The sequence below is a fragment of the Cannabis sativa genome, chromosome X (genome assembly GCF_029168945.1).
Source record: "Cannabis sativa cultivar Pink pepper isolate KNU-18-1 chromosome X, ASM2916894v1, whole genome shotgun sequence".
Lineage (NCBI taxonomy): Eukaryota > Viridiplantae > Streptophyta > Magnoliopsida > Rosales > Cannabaceae > Cannabis > Cannabis sativa.
The window spans coordinates 10,681,958-10,695,851 of record NC_083610.1 but is presented as its reverse complement, the minus strand read 5'-3'; positions in this window follow the sequence as shown (position 1 = coordinate 10,695,851).

Genomic DNA, 13,894 nt, shown 5'->3' with positions numbered 1-13,894 from the left:
AATCTCCTGCTCGTAGGGCTTTTACTTTCACTTTGGAGTTAAAGTATCTTGCAGTTCGTTGTTGGTAAGCCGCATTTTTTAGGTGCGCTTTGTCACGCTTTTCGTCCAAAAGATCATGGCAGAATAGTTGATTCTCGTTGTTCTGCGAGATGTTGAAAATATCCCTGCGTAGGGATCCTGCCCCAACTTCAACTGGCAACATGGCTTCGCACCCGTAAGTAAGTGAGAAGGGTGTTTCACCAGTTGTAGATCGAGGGGTCGTATTATGAGACCATAGGACTTGCGATAACTCGTCCGGCCAAGCCCCTTTGCGATCTTCTAGTTTCCCTTTTATGGTGTGTTTGATTATTTTATTAATGGCTTCAGTTTGTCCGTTACTCTGCGGGTAAGCAACTGCGGAAAAAGCCTTTTTAATCCCCAAATCGTCGCATAGCTGTCGCATCTCTTTACAGTCAAACTGTTTTCCATTGTCTGAAATGAGTTTATGCGGAATGCCAAAACGACAAATGATGGAGGTATAGACAAACTCGTGCAATTTCGTTGCTGTGATGGTTGCGAGTGCTTTAGCTTCGGCCCACTTTGTGAAGTAATCAACTGCGACTACAGAATATTTGACTCCGCCTTTTCCTTTGGGTAACTCTCCGATTAAATCGATACCCCATATCGCAAAGGGCCATGGACTTGTGATAAAATGGAGGTTACTCGGAGGCTGGTGGGTGTAAGTGGCTATTCGCTGACATCTATCACACCTCTTTGCAAACGCGAGAGCATCTTGTCGCAATGTTGGCCAGTAATACCCTTGCCGCATAATTTTTAAAGCAAGGGAATTACCTCCGGTATGATTGCCACAAATCCCCTCGTGTACTTCACGAAGTATGGAACCACAGTCTTCTCCACTGATACATTTGAGAAGCGGTTGACTAAAACTTCTGCGATACAACCTTTGGTCATATATTACATAACGGGCTGCTCGCTGTCGCAATTTTCTCGCTTCTACCTTATCATCGGGTAAGAGCCCCTTCTCAAGGTATGCGAGGATAGGAGTCATCCAGGTAATCTCCTGAACATCATCTATCTCCATGATTGCTTCTTGATTTATGGTTGGGTGAGCCAGCACGTCTACCGGAATCACATCGAGCAATTCGGCTTCTCTAGTTGAGGCCAAACGGGCCAATGCGTCTGCGTGGGCATTTTGAGCACGCGGTACTCGAGATACAACTACATTTTTGAACTTCTGCATTATTTCGCGAACGATGGCTAAGTATTTAACCAATCTTCCGCCTCTTGCTAGGTATTCTCCATTCACCTGGCATACCACGATTTGGGAGTCGCTAAAAGCCTGTAGATACTCGACTTTCATCTCGAGGGCAAGTTTCAATCCTGCGATTAAAGCCTCATACTCGGCTTCATTGTTAGATGCAGAAAATTCAAAACGTAAAGCAGCGTGTACCTTGAAATTATTGGGACTGATTAACAAGATCCCACTGCCAGAACCTTTGTTATTTGAGGCTCCATCGACGTACAATGTCCATGCTTCTTTGCCTGCTATAGCAATGTCACTTCTGTCCTCTACGACTGCCACCTCGGTGCTGGGGAATTCAAGTATAAAATCTGCCAAGGCTTGCCCCTTGATCGCAGTTCTCGGTTTATACTTGATGTCGAACTGACTCAACTCCATTGCCCACTTTAACAATCTCCCCGATGCTTCTGGTTTCGCTAAAACTTGTCTTAAGGGGAAGTTTGTCAAAACTTCAATGCTGTGAGCCTGGAAGTAGGGTCGCAATTTTCTTGAGGATATTATCAAGGCGAAAGCCAATTTCTCCATTTGGGGATAACGCGTCTCGGCATCCAGTAATCGCTTACTGACGTAATACACCGGGTATTGGCGTCCTTGGTCCTCGCGTATTAGTACTGAACTAATCGCATATTCGGAGACGGCCAAATAGATAGACAAAACTTCTCCGGACAATGGCTTCGATAAGATCGGAGGTTGCCCCAAATGCATTTTTAAAGCTTGAATGGCTTGCTCGCATTTTTCGTTCCAATGAAACCTTTTGTTGCCTTTCAAAACCTGAAAAAACTCCTTGCACTTATCAGAAGATCTGGATATAAAGCGGTTTAAAGCTGTGACTTTACCTGTGAGGCTTTGAACCTCCTTTGGTTTGGTCGGTGATGGCATCTCCACCAATGCCCTGATCTTCGCAGGATTGGCTTCTATTCCTCGCTGATTAACCATAAAACCAAGGAATTTCCCAGAGCCAACCCCAAAGACGCATTTTAACGGATTTAGACGCATCTTGTATCGCCGCAGTATGTTGAACATGGCCTGCAGGTGGGTAATATGATCCTTTGCATGTTGTGATTTTACGAGCATATCGTCAACATATACTTCCATTGTCTTTCCAATGAGATCTGCGAACATCATATTCACTAGCCTTTGATAAGTCGCACCTGCGTTTATTAAACCAAAAGGCATTACTTTGTAACAGTATAATCCTCGATCAGTAATGAACGAGGTATGCTCTTGGTCTGGTTCATACATCGGGATTTGATTGTATCCCGAGTATGCATCCATGAAGCTCAAAAGTGCGTGACCTGCAGTGGCATCGACAAGCTGGTCAATGTTAGGAAGAGGAAAGTTGTCTTTGGGACAGGCTTTGTTTAGATCAGTAAAGTCAACGCATGTGCGCCATGAGCCATTAGGCTTTGGCACAAGTACGGGGTTTGCTAACCAGTTGGGGTAAAACGACTCCCGTATAAAGCCGCAGGCAAGGAGGCGGTCGACTTCTTCTTTCAGCGCTTGGTACCTCGCGGGGTCCATTTTGCGGCGCTTTTGTCGGACACCTCGCACTTCGGGGTCAATGTTCAAGCGATGACACATGACTTGCGGAGATATCCCGACCATATCTCGATTGTGTCTTCCGCGGCTTGGGCTGCGGCGGTGTGATCGAGGATTCTTGGATCCAAGTCTGGTTCGTCTATGTGCGGCACCTCCTCGATCCTGAAGATCTCCTGGCGAGGAGGTGGTGCTTCCAAAATGTAGATAACATTTACCGTCCTTTTTTCTGCGAGTTTAACGGCTGCGTTATAACATTCTCGTGAGTCGGATTGGACTCCCCGCACCGAACCTACTCAAGCGGGAGTAGGGAACTTCATCGTCAGATGATAGATCGAGGTTATGATCTTCATCTCCTTCAGGATTGGTCGACCAATTACGGCGTTATACGCTGAGTATTGGTCAATTACTGCGAAGTCAGCCATTGACTTGGCTGTTACTGGGGCAGTTCCCAAAGTGATTGGGAGCTTGATCATTCCTTTAATTGCTATGACATCTCCCGAAAAGCCATAAATGCTTGATGTCATAGGTCGCAAATCCTTCTCTTGCAACCCCATTTGCTTGAAGGCTTGGAAATTCTGTAGATTCACTGAACTCCCATTGTCAACCAGTATACGATGGACATTGTCCCCACCAATATTGGCGACTATTACCAGTGCATCAGAATGCGGGTGATGGACCCATCTCGCATCGCTCTCCATAAAGATGATGTCATTGCATTCTTTCTTAAAGAGCTTCTCAGGCCGTTCACCAAGATTATTCACATTGGTAAGCGGCTTCTCCTTGGCTTCTCTGGCATACCGTTCTTATGATTTGCGAGAGTCGCCCGCGATGTGTGGTCCTCCGATTATAGTCAGGATATTGCGAGGTGTTTTGGAGCCACTCGCGTTCTGGTTTTCTCCTTTGTCATCCACTTGGGGATGACTTTCCTCGCTCCTTTTATACTTGTCGAATTTCCCTCTCCGGATCAGCTCCTCTATTTCATCCTGCAAGACCCAACATTCTAAAGTAGTGTGACCAATGTCCTTGTGGTACTTACAGAATTTATTAGGATCCCTCCGGTCGCGATTCCCCCTGATGGGGGGCGGCTTCTTGAAGACTTCGTTCCTTTCTTCAATCGCATAGATATGGTCTCGAGGGACGGCGAGTTCAGTATAATTGACGAAGCGAGGTCCTCCCTTCCTTTTTGGCGAGGACTCCTTCTTTGGGGGAGACTTAGCCAACTTCGGGACTTCGCTGTCTTCGCGGGCTGCGTCTTCTCGGACTTTGGCCCCTGGAGTTCTTCCCTCGCGGACTGCGAGATCGCGACCGCGGTATGGGTGACCGACGCTTGTCCTTCCCCTTCTCTAACTCCGCTAGAGAGTTCTCAATTCTTTTGTGAGGTTCGGCCATGGCGAAGAACTCTACCAAGGACTCAGGCCTTCGAGCTTGTAGTTCCTTCCAAAAGTCGGTCCTCGGCAAGATACCTGTTATCAACATACAAACAAGCGAAGACTCGGGGGCCTTCTCGACCTTTGTTACTTCTGCGTTAAAACGTTCGAAATAGTCTTGTAAAGTCTCACCAGGTTCTTGTTTGATATTGGCCAAAGTCGTATAGGGTGGTCTATACGTCATTGTGGCCTGGAAATGCGTGAGGAATTGGTCGACGAAGGTTTCCCACGTCGATATTGATGCCTCAGGTAATTGGGTGAACCAATCATGAGCATTTTCCTCGAGCGTTGCCGCAAGAATGCGGCACTTCGCGAGTTGTGGTACCTGGTCTACTTCCATTATAGTATTAAATTTTTCTAAATAGTCTATCGGGTTAGAAGTACCTTTATACTTGAGGGATTCGGATAGACGAAACCCTTTCGGAAGTTGAGCCTGCCGCACCTCTGCAGTAAAAGGCGAGGTGCCATGCAGCTTATATATCGGCTTACGCTGCTGCTCGAGCATCTTTAAAGCTTGCAGAAGCATGCTTTGGTCGATTCCTCCTGTCGCAGGGGCTGGAGTCGCTGCGACTGCGGGGCTCGCAACTACTGCGGTAAGGTTGGCTGGGATATTAATCCCAGTGGTCGCGATCGGCGCGATAGGCGGGTTATTATCTGCGTTGACACCCTGATCGCCCGCCTGGGGATCACAGAGTGTCTCGGTATTATGTGGGTCGCGGGAGCGTGCCCTGAAAACTGCGTTGAGATGATCACGTAGATCACCTCGGTGTACTTGATAGCGTCCTCCCTGTTGTGTCTGTACAGAGCCGGACCTTGTATACCTGCTAGGAGTGCGTCCATGCGATGACGAAGAGGCTGACTCTGCGTCGTTGACTCTTGATGGTCGACTGCGAGGATTACGGCGCTCAGGATCTTCGTCAATTTGTGCGCTCTGGTTAGGAAACCTTGCGGATTGATCTCTTGACATCGGATGGTTTAGGTCCAGAGCTTCAGGGTTAGTTCTTCGTTCCTTGCGTAAACGGTTAGTATGTCGTCTAGAAGTTGTTACCTGAGGGTTATCGTCGCGAATGGCGGGAACTCGAGGAGGGCGTCGAGCTCGACTCTGTCCATCTACTTCGGCTTGTAGTGCCCGCAGTTGATCCTGAATTGCAGCATATTGATCAGTGGTGAGCTGGATCATTCCCTCGGATACCACCGCCGGAGTGACGGGGGGAAAATCCATGGTTGCTGGTGGTGTGGACGTGTCCCCGACTTGAGGGCCAGTCGTTTCTGGGAATAGGTTGAGAGGTCTGATATTGCTCCTCCCTACTCCGCCGTTGATGACATCCACAGGTGGCACTCCAGCTCCAGACAGTGGTACACTCATCATTCCAATATTGATGGACCCGTTGTTAGCTCCGTTAGCGTGATTTCCAGCCATGATGAATAGTGTTCTTTGAAGTGAATGAAATCTTTAGTCGATTTCCCACAGACGGCGCCAAATGTTGTCGAGTGAATTTCGCAACACCAAAATATATTACTTAATTAATATAAAAAGAGAATTTTCAGAGAAGTGACAAATGCGAGTATTCGACCTAGAATGGCGAGTACTCGACTGGGAATGCAAGAACAATCAACAAGGCTGGAAAATATCAATAAGACAAAGAATTATAGTGGTTCAGTCAGATTGTGATCTGCTTAGTCCACTGTAGCCAAGGATTCGTAGGTGCCATTTTCATGGTGGATCACCCCTTTATATACAAAGTAGGTGTCCAATCGGTTACATAAGGATCACATTCATTGTTAATCCATTATTTACATATTGAATTGCAATAATTAAACCCAAACAACGTTAACATTAATAAATGAGTGACAGTTACTAAGTCCATCAACGTATGCGTCTTCCGCATCTGCGAGTTGACTGTTCATGTTCCGTTTGTTGAGCTCGTAAGGTTATTATTACGTTAGGGACTGTCCGAGTCTTTAAGCAATCGCCTCTTGTAGGCCTCGCATATCGAGCTGATAGAACCTAGACATGTGAGCCTATAGCGGTTTATCAAGGCTATTGGGTCATTGGGACCAGATCGCACCATAGAGAGTTGATCTCTATGCTTCCGTAGAAGTATAGGGAGGATACTCGCATGTGTCCCGACATATGCGAGTTGGATCCATTCTCTCCTCGCGAATTACGCGATCCGACTTTGGTCGTACTCGCAAGACCTCGTTGGCTCTATCAAATTTCGAGGAACCCCTTATGGACATTTTCAGCTTCTATTGGGAATCTGAACATACGTGTCCTTTAAATGGGAGTCTTGTCTCGAGTTTCTAGGTGAGAGAAATCTCACTATAACAAGTATACATTGGACTGGACCGATATTGCAACTAAGTTAAGATATTACAAACTTACCGTTACACATATCTTTCCAAGTCAATATCAGTAGTTGATCTTAAGATTAAAAGAATCTAAATCCTGATATGCTTGGGCTCAACTCAGGAGTGTTATTCATGTTCTTTGATTTATTAGTTAAGCCTACTTTTGGGTCAGGGTGATACGTATATTTTGGGAACATGATAGTATGATTGAGTGGGAGTGCTGAACATAAATATGGAATCTATAGCTTCTACTGGTGTATAGAAGTCAAGTGATGATTCCCTTCGAGCTTAGCAAATAGAAGTAAATGGATGAGCTCTTGTTTAACTGACTAATTATTAGATCACTAAACACCATTTACAGGTAGCTAAGTGTTTTAAGGGACAAAATACATTGAGGGGTGAGAACGGTAAAGAAATCCCATCTCGATGTAGATCATCTATATAGAGGATCTTTAAATCACAATAAGATTATAATAATGGTTAAATGAGATAGTATATTGATATCGTGGAACATACAATATGCTCTATATAAGTCTAAGAGTGCAATTCTAAGTTCTAAGAGTGGATTCAACGAAGAATTAATAAGTAGGAATTTACTTGGTAAATTTGGTTCACTTATTGGAAGCTCAGCATATAGATCCATGGTCCCCATTCTAGTTGAGAATATTCTGCTTGTAAGACTCATTAATTGATTCGTGATTGATCAATTATAATTCTAAAGTTAGACTATGTCTAATTTTATGAATTTTCACTAAGTAGGGGTGAAATTGTAAAGAAAAGAGTTTCTAGGTTTATTTATTTATTAATAGACTTTATATGTCTAATTAATAATTAAATTAAATGACAATATTATTTAATAATCTATTTTAGTTATTAAATAATTAGTTTTGGCATTTAAAAGGTTAGAATTGGAAAATTGGCGTTTTTGAGAACATAGAGATAAAATTTGATAAAACTGCAAAATCAAGTGAGGCCCATTACTACACCTTGGCCGGCCACTTAATGTTGTTTTTTCAAATTAATATTTTCATTATTTTAATGCCAAATAATTCTAAACCTAAACCTAGTAGTTGCCTATAAATAGAAAGTGATGGCTCAGTCTCTCACAATGCTTTCATTAGTAATCTGACAGAAATTTCTCTCTTCAGAAAAACTGAGCCTTCCCCACTTTCTATACCTGGCCGAAACCCTCTCTCCTCTTTTCTCCTTCATCTATTTCGACCCTAGTGAAAGAGTAAGTGCCCACACACAACAAGCAGTAACTCAATCATAGATTGGAAGACTGTGAAGGATCAAACTTGAAGAAGAAGGACATTCGGGCTCAAATCTTGATTATACTCTGCTACAGAAAGGATTCAAGGGTTAGAGATCTGAGTGGAAGGAGACATTGATTCCGCTGCATCAATGTAAGGTTTTCTTAACTTTATATGTGTTTAATTTATCGTTTTAGAAAGTTCATATTTAGGATGTTTAAACAACATACTTGTGAGTAGATCTAAGATCCTGGTAAAATAATTTCCAACAATTCTTACCCCCTGAACTTTTCCCTTTGTTAATATTCCCCCCGAACTGAATATTGAAAGATAATCAAATAAATCTTAAGATCAAGAAGAGGAACTATATGTTAGTCGATAAGGGTGGTATTTTAGTACTCTTAGACTACACCAAATCATGTTTCTAGACTTGCGTTAGTGCTAGAAGGTCTACTGATAAGTTGGTGATTACTTTGGGGGTGGAGCAGTGATTTTGGAGAAGTGTTAAAACCTATCTGAAGTCTCTAACTCTACCAGTGAGACTGAATATTAAAGTTGCAAGAAAAATACTTATTCAGCCTATGGAAAATTCTATATAGTTTTTGGCATTGTACCAATAATAAATTAACTACTAGTGTTACTTCCTAACTAACACAAAAGTAGTTTTCAAAAAGTAAAGAATCAAGTATCCCTAAAGGAGTAGACATTTAGAGAGCAATTTCACTATATCAAAGATTTTGTGATTAAGGAGATGTAATGGTGGAGAAAGTATGTATTGTTTTTTTTTTTTTTTTTTTGAAATAAAGCGTTAGATAGATATCAAAATTAGACCTCACGGTCATTACAAAGGATAGTATCAGGTATTGCGGAGGGTTCCACAAAACCTGAGATGTTCTGGGCAAACGCCCAATTAGCCACATTATGGGCAGCAAAATTACAACAACGCGAAATAAACGAAAAATTACAAGAAATAAAGTTTTTAGATAATTGATTACATAAAGAGACATAATTATCAATATTCCAAATAGAGTGAAGTCCTTTAAGCGCTTTGATAACCATTTCAGAATCACTCTCTACCAAGACATAGTTGTGATTCTTGATTCTAGCCGAGTCCAAGGCAAGTCTACACGCCGCTGCTTCCCCAATCAGGGGGTCTTTGAAGCTGAGCATGTTAACAGCCGCCCACACAACAGTACCAGAGTGATTCCTAGCCAGGGCCGCCATACACATGGAATCTCCACCAACCCTGACATCACGGTTGATTTTGATCCAATCTTCAGGCGGAAGGGTCCAAGCCGGGGAGGTCACCGTAACCGTCGCAGGGAAAAGACAGGAAACATAATCTGTATAACAATGAGAAATAGAGTCAATGGCCATAGCAATGTTACTCGGGTGAGAATTATGTACCTTGTCATTACGGGTCTTCCAAATTGTGTCAACCGACGATTGAATACAACTTGTCAGATCCTATTACAGAGAGAATACTACATACTACACTTTATCTAGATAGCAAGGTGTTGAGATTATTTAAAATGCACTTTTACTTTTATATTAGTGCAAGTGGAGTTTGTTGGGTTGTCAGCCTTAAATAAAACACATTTCAATATAATCAGATTTACTAATTAATAAAATATCATAAATCATTTTATATTGCATGGTTCACATGATTTATTTCATGATTATGTTTAATGTATAAATTATTGAGTCCAGAACATATATAAATATATTTATTTATGATTATAGTGTCGTCAACATACAGTGGAATATAATCATGATTATATGTTCAAAAGTTTAATTCCCATAATTTGTCAGTTCACTGGATTTAAACTGAAATGATAGTCGGCGATAAGGTATACTTATACCTTGGATAAGTGTTATGTCCTTTCCAGGGCATTTGCAAAATTTACTAGTATCGGATGTATGGAGTATACATTAGATTGGACCGATATTGATCTTGGATAAGATATCTTAAACTTACCGTTATATCTTTCTAAGTCAATATCACTGGTTGATCTTAGGTCTGTGGATCTTAATCCTGATATGGTTAGGTTCAACTTAGTTGTATTATTTATGTTCTTCAAGTTATTCGTGGAAGCTAACCAATGGTTCTGACAATTATTTACATCTTGGGAACATGGTAGTTCAATTGAGTGGGAGCACTGATCATAGATATGGAATCTATAACTTCTATAAGTATTTAAAAGTGAAACAATGATTTCCTTCGAGCTTGGCTTGATAGAGATAAATGATTGAGGCCTCATTTCAGTAATTATATTAGTTTACTGAAATATTATTTATAAGTAGCTAAGTGCTTTAAGGATAAAATACATTGTAAATTTGTCTCTATTCAGTGTAGATCATCTATAAAGGATCTTTCACTATTAGAATTATAGTAATGGATAAATATAACGAATCTATATCTTGGTACATACAGAGCATTTTATATAATTGAGAGTGCAATTCAATTCTTAATCTATAGTGGCGCAAGGAGGAATTAATAAGTTAGGGAATTTACTTAGTAAATTCTAGATCTACTTATTGGAAGCTCGGTTATATAGGCCCATGGTCCCCTTACTAGTTGAGATAATATTACTTGGAGACTCAGTTAATTGGTTTTAATTAATTAATTATAATTCTAAAATTAGACTATGTGTTATTTATGAATTTTCACTAAGCAGGGGCTTAATTGTGAAGAAAAGAGGTTTTGGGGTCAATTTATTAATTAAGAGACTTTGCATGGTCTAATTAATAAATAATATAAATGACAATTTTATTTGATGATTAATTATAATTATTAAATATATAGTTTTGACATTTATAGGATTGAATTAGAAAATATGGTATTATTGAAAGAAGAATAAGTGGTTGAAATAAAGTGGCAAAATTGTAACTAGAAAGTGGTCCTTTAAGTGGCCGACCATTCTAGTAATTTTTGCCCAATATTTTATTCTTTTTAAATCCGTATAATTCAAACCTAAGCCCTAGTTGAAACACTATAAAAGGAACATGATGCTCTCATCTCATCCAACTCAACTATTCACTTCAACCAAATCAAACCTAGTTTTCTCTGTCAAACAACTAGTAGATGAGAGACACCTTCTATACAGTTTTCAAGCCTCCTTCATTATTCTTCATACTCGAGCCTATAGTGATAGAGTGTCATGCCCATGCATAGCAAGTAAAGTACTCAATCATAGTGCGGAAGACGGTGGTAACCAAACCCGAAAGAGAGAAAGAGATCCAAGCTCAGATTTTGATAATACTCTGTGACTGAAAAGAATATTGGTTAAAGATCTAATATTCCGCTACAATCAATGTAAAGTTTTCTAAACTCTTATGTGTTTAATTTCATTATTTTAGAGATATTCATATTTAGGGTGTTAATTCAACATACTTGTTAGTAAATCTAGATCTTGATAAAATATTCCCAACAAAATCCTTACTAACCCTGATTCTCTTTTAGCCACACGTCTCAAAGCAAAATATTTTAGAAACAATAAGTTTCTTTATGCTTCCCTTGGCCACTCCCCTTCTTTCACTTGGAAAAGTCTACTTTTGGGCAAGGAACTCCTTTACAAAGGCTTAGTCTGGAAGGTGGGCAATGGTAAATCAATACAAATCAATAGTGCGAATTGGATCCCAGATTTGAGGGTTGTTTCTCTTACGACTGATCATTTCCCCCCTGAGGATACTGTTTCTTTTTTCATTAAGAAGGAGGGTTCCTAAGATGTTAATAAACTCAGCTCCTCTTTCCCCCACAAGTGTAGTCTCTTCTATTTTAAAAATTTCTGTTGACCCTACTAGAGAGGATTGTCTCATTTGGGGACATCACCCTGTCAATTCGGCCCATCACCTTGCCAACTCTACCCCTTCCCTTCCTTCTTCTTTCGATAGGAGTTTCTTTAAAGGTTGGTGGAAAGCTGTCTGGTACCAAGATTCCTCCTAAGATTAAGCATTTTGTTTGGAATGCTTTTAATTGTCTACTCCCTTCTGGTCTTAATCTCTTCCTTAAAAAAGTGATTGACAATCCTTATTGCTCTATTTGGTTCAGCCACATAAATACCAATTCTCATTCTCTCCTAGGGTGTTCCATAATAGCAAAAGTTTGGTCTCACTCTAGATTTTCTCACTATTTTGCCACTGATAAAAATTGTGATATAAAAGAATTCCTTTTGCGAGGTTTTAAGTGTCTTAACAAACACGAACTACCTATTTTTTATGGTATCATTTGGGCTATTTGGAATAATCGTAACAATTTTATTTTCTCAGATCATAAATCCTCTATTGTAGATGTAAATTTCTGGGTTGATTCTTATCTTTAGGAATTTCAAGCGGCCCAAGCAAAGATCATTTCTCCCTCTCATAATAGTAATGCAGAAGCTGCCAATATGTCCCTTAGCCCTTCTGCTGTCATTTCGTCTCAAGGTGTTGCTCTCCCTACAATAGGCTCCTAGTGTGGATGCATCAATTCGTGATAAAGATTGCAAAATTTGTTTTGGTTCTATTATTCAGAACCACAAAGAGGGAGGTTGTAAAGCCCGCTTAGTTAATTTGGAAATTAGCAGTTGTTTATGTTTAATTATGAAATTATTTATAGCTATTTAAATAATTTATTACTGTTATTTATGGAATTCAGAAATGCATGATTATGTCATCAGTAAATTTTATATTTCGCATTTCCGGTGTCCGGTATTTTGGAACTCGGCGTTTGGCTCTGTAGAAATCACAACTTAGTATGTTAGTAGTTTGGGGACGGGTTTTAGACATTGGGGATGTCGGGAATGGCCGGGAATTTAGAAGTTCCCAAAAATACCCCTTTAGTATGATTTATGTGATTTTATGGTGGAGGGGCAAAATGGTCTTTTTGCCCCATTAGTGTTTTGTCTTATATGAGTTTATTAATTGAAAATTAAATGTTTAATTATTTATTAATTGGCTGAAATGAATGTTATATGTGTATTTGATTTGATTTCTTTATTTTACAAAAAAATATCAAAGTTAGAAAAAAATAGAAAACTCTCTCTTTTTCCTCTCTCTTTTCGGCTGGGTGCTTGGGGTTCAAGGGCTGGGATTTTCTTTGATTCTCAAGCTAGATTCAACCTAATTTGGGAGCTCTTGATTGTGGTAAGTGATTTCTAACTTCTCTTTGTGTTTTCTTGTGTTTTAAGAAAGTATATTGTTGATGCATGCATGTTTTTGTGGCTGTGTTTAGTTGGTTTTTTCTGAAGTTCAAAGCATGATTATTTGATGTTAATTGAGTTGTTTGAAGCATGATTAGCTAGGTTGTTCAAGCTTTGAGTTTTCTATGTAAAAATGTGGTTTTTGGAAGGAAAATGTTGTGAATATGTTCTGTGATGTTGCTGTTGTTTCTATTAGTTTGCAGAGGTGTTTTTATGCTTAGTTAAGTAGAATTAAGCTAGTGGAATGCATGTTTAGGTGGTTTTGCTCAAGCTTGAGTTTGGAACTCAAAGCTTGAGCTCCAATGGCAAATTTTGTATCTGTGGTTTCTGGGTAGGTTTGATGCCTTGGATATGTTATTTGGGACATATAGAACAGGTCTGGAAAGTTTGGGACCAATTGGGGTCGAATTGGTCGAGTTATGAATTTTTATAGTTGCTGCCTGCGAGGAACCGGAATTCCGGTTGTGCATCCGGAATTCCGGATGGGTGTTCTTAATTTTCCCAGAACTGGAATTCCGGTTGGGCAACCGGTCTACCGGTTGGGGAATTTTTTCGAACCCTGGTTTTCCTCGTTTTTAGGTTTTTAGGGGTATTGCCATGCTTTTTATCGATAGGGAAACTTTTAGTTTCAAGTTTTAGTTCCCGGGAAGTGATTTAGCGTGTCACTTATAGCGTTGTGATTTTTATGGTTTAGGAGCCAGTAATCCGTCGCTCAGCTTCAGTTCCAGTCAGGTTGACCGGCACACCTGAAATCGGAATCCAGGTAAGATTAGTATAACAGTATGCATATGTAGATTACATGTTTAGCGTGCATGTAGGAAGCCTGCTAGATTACATTAGTTA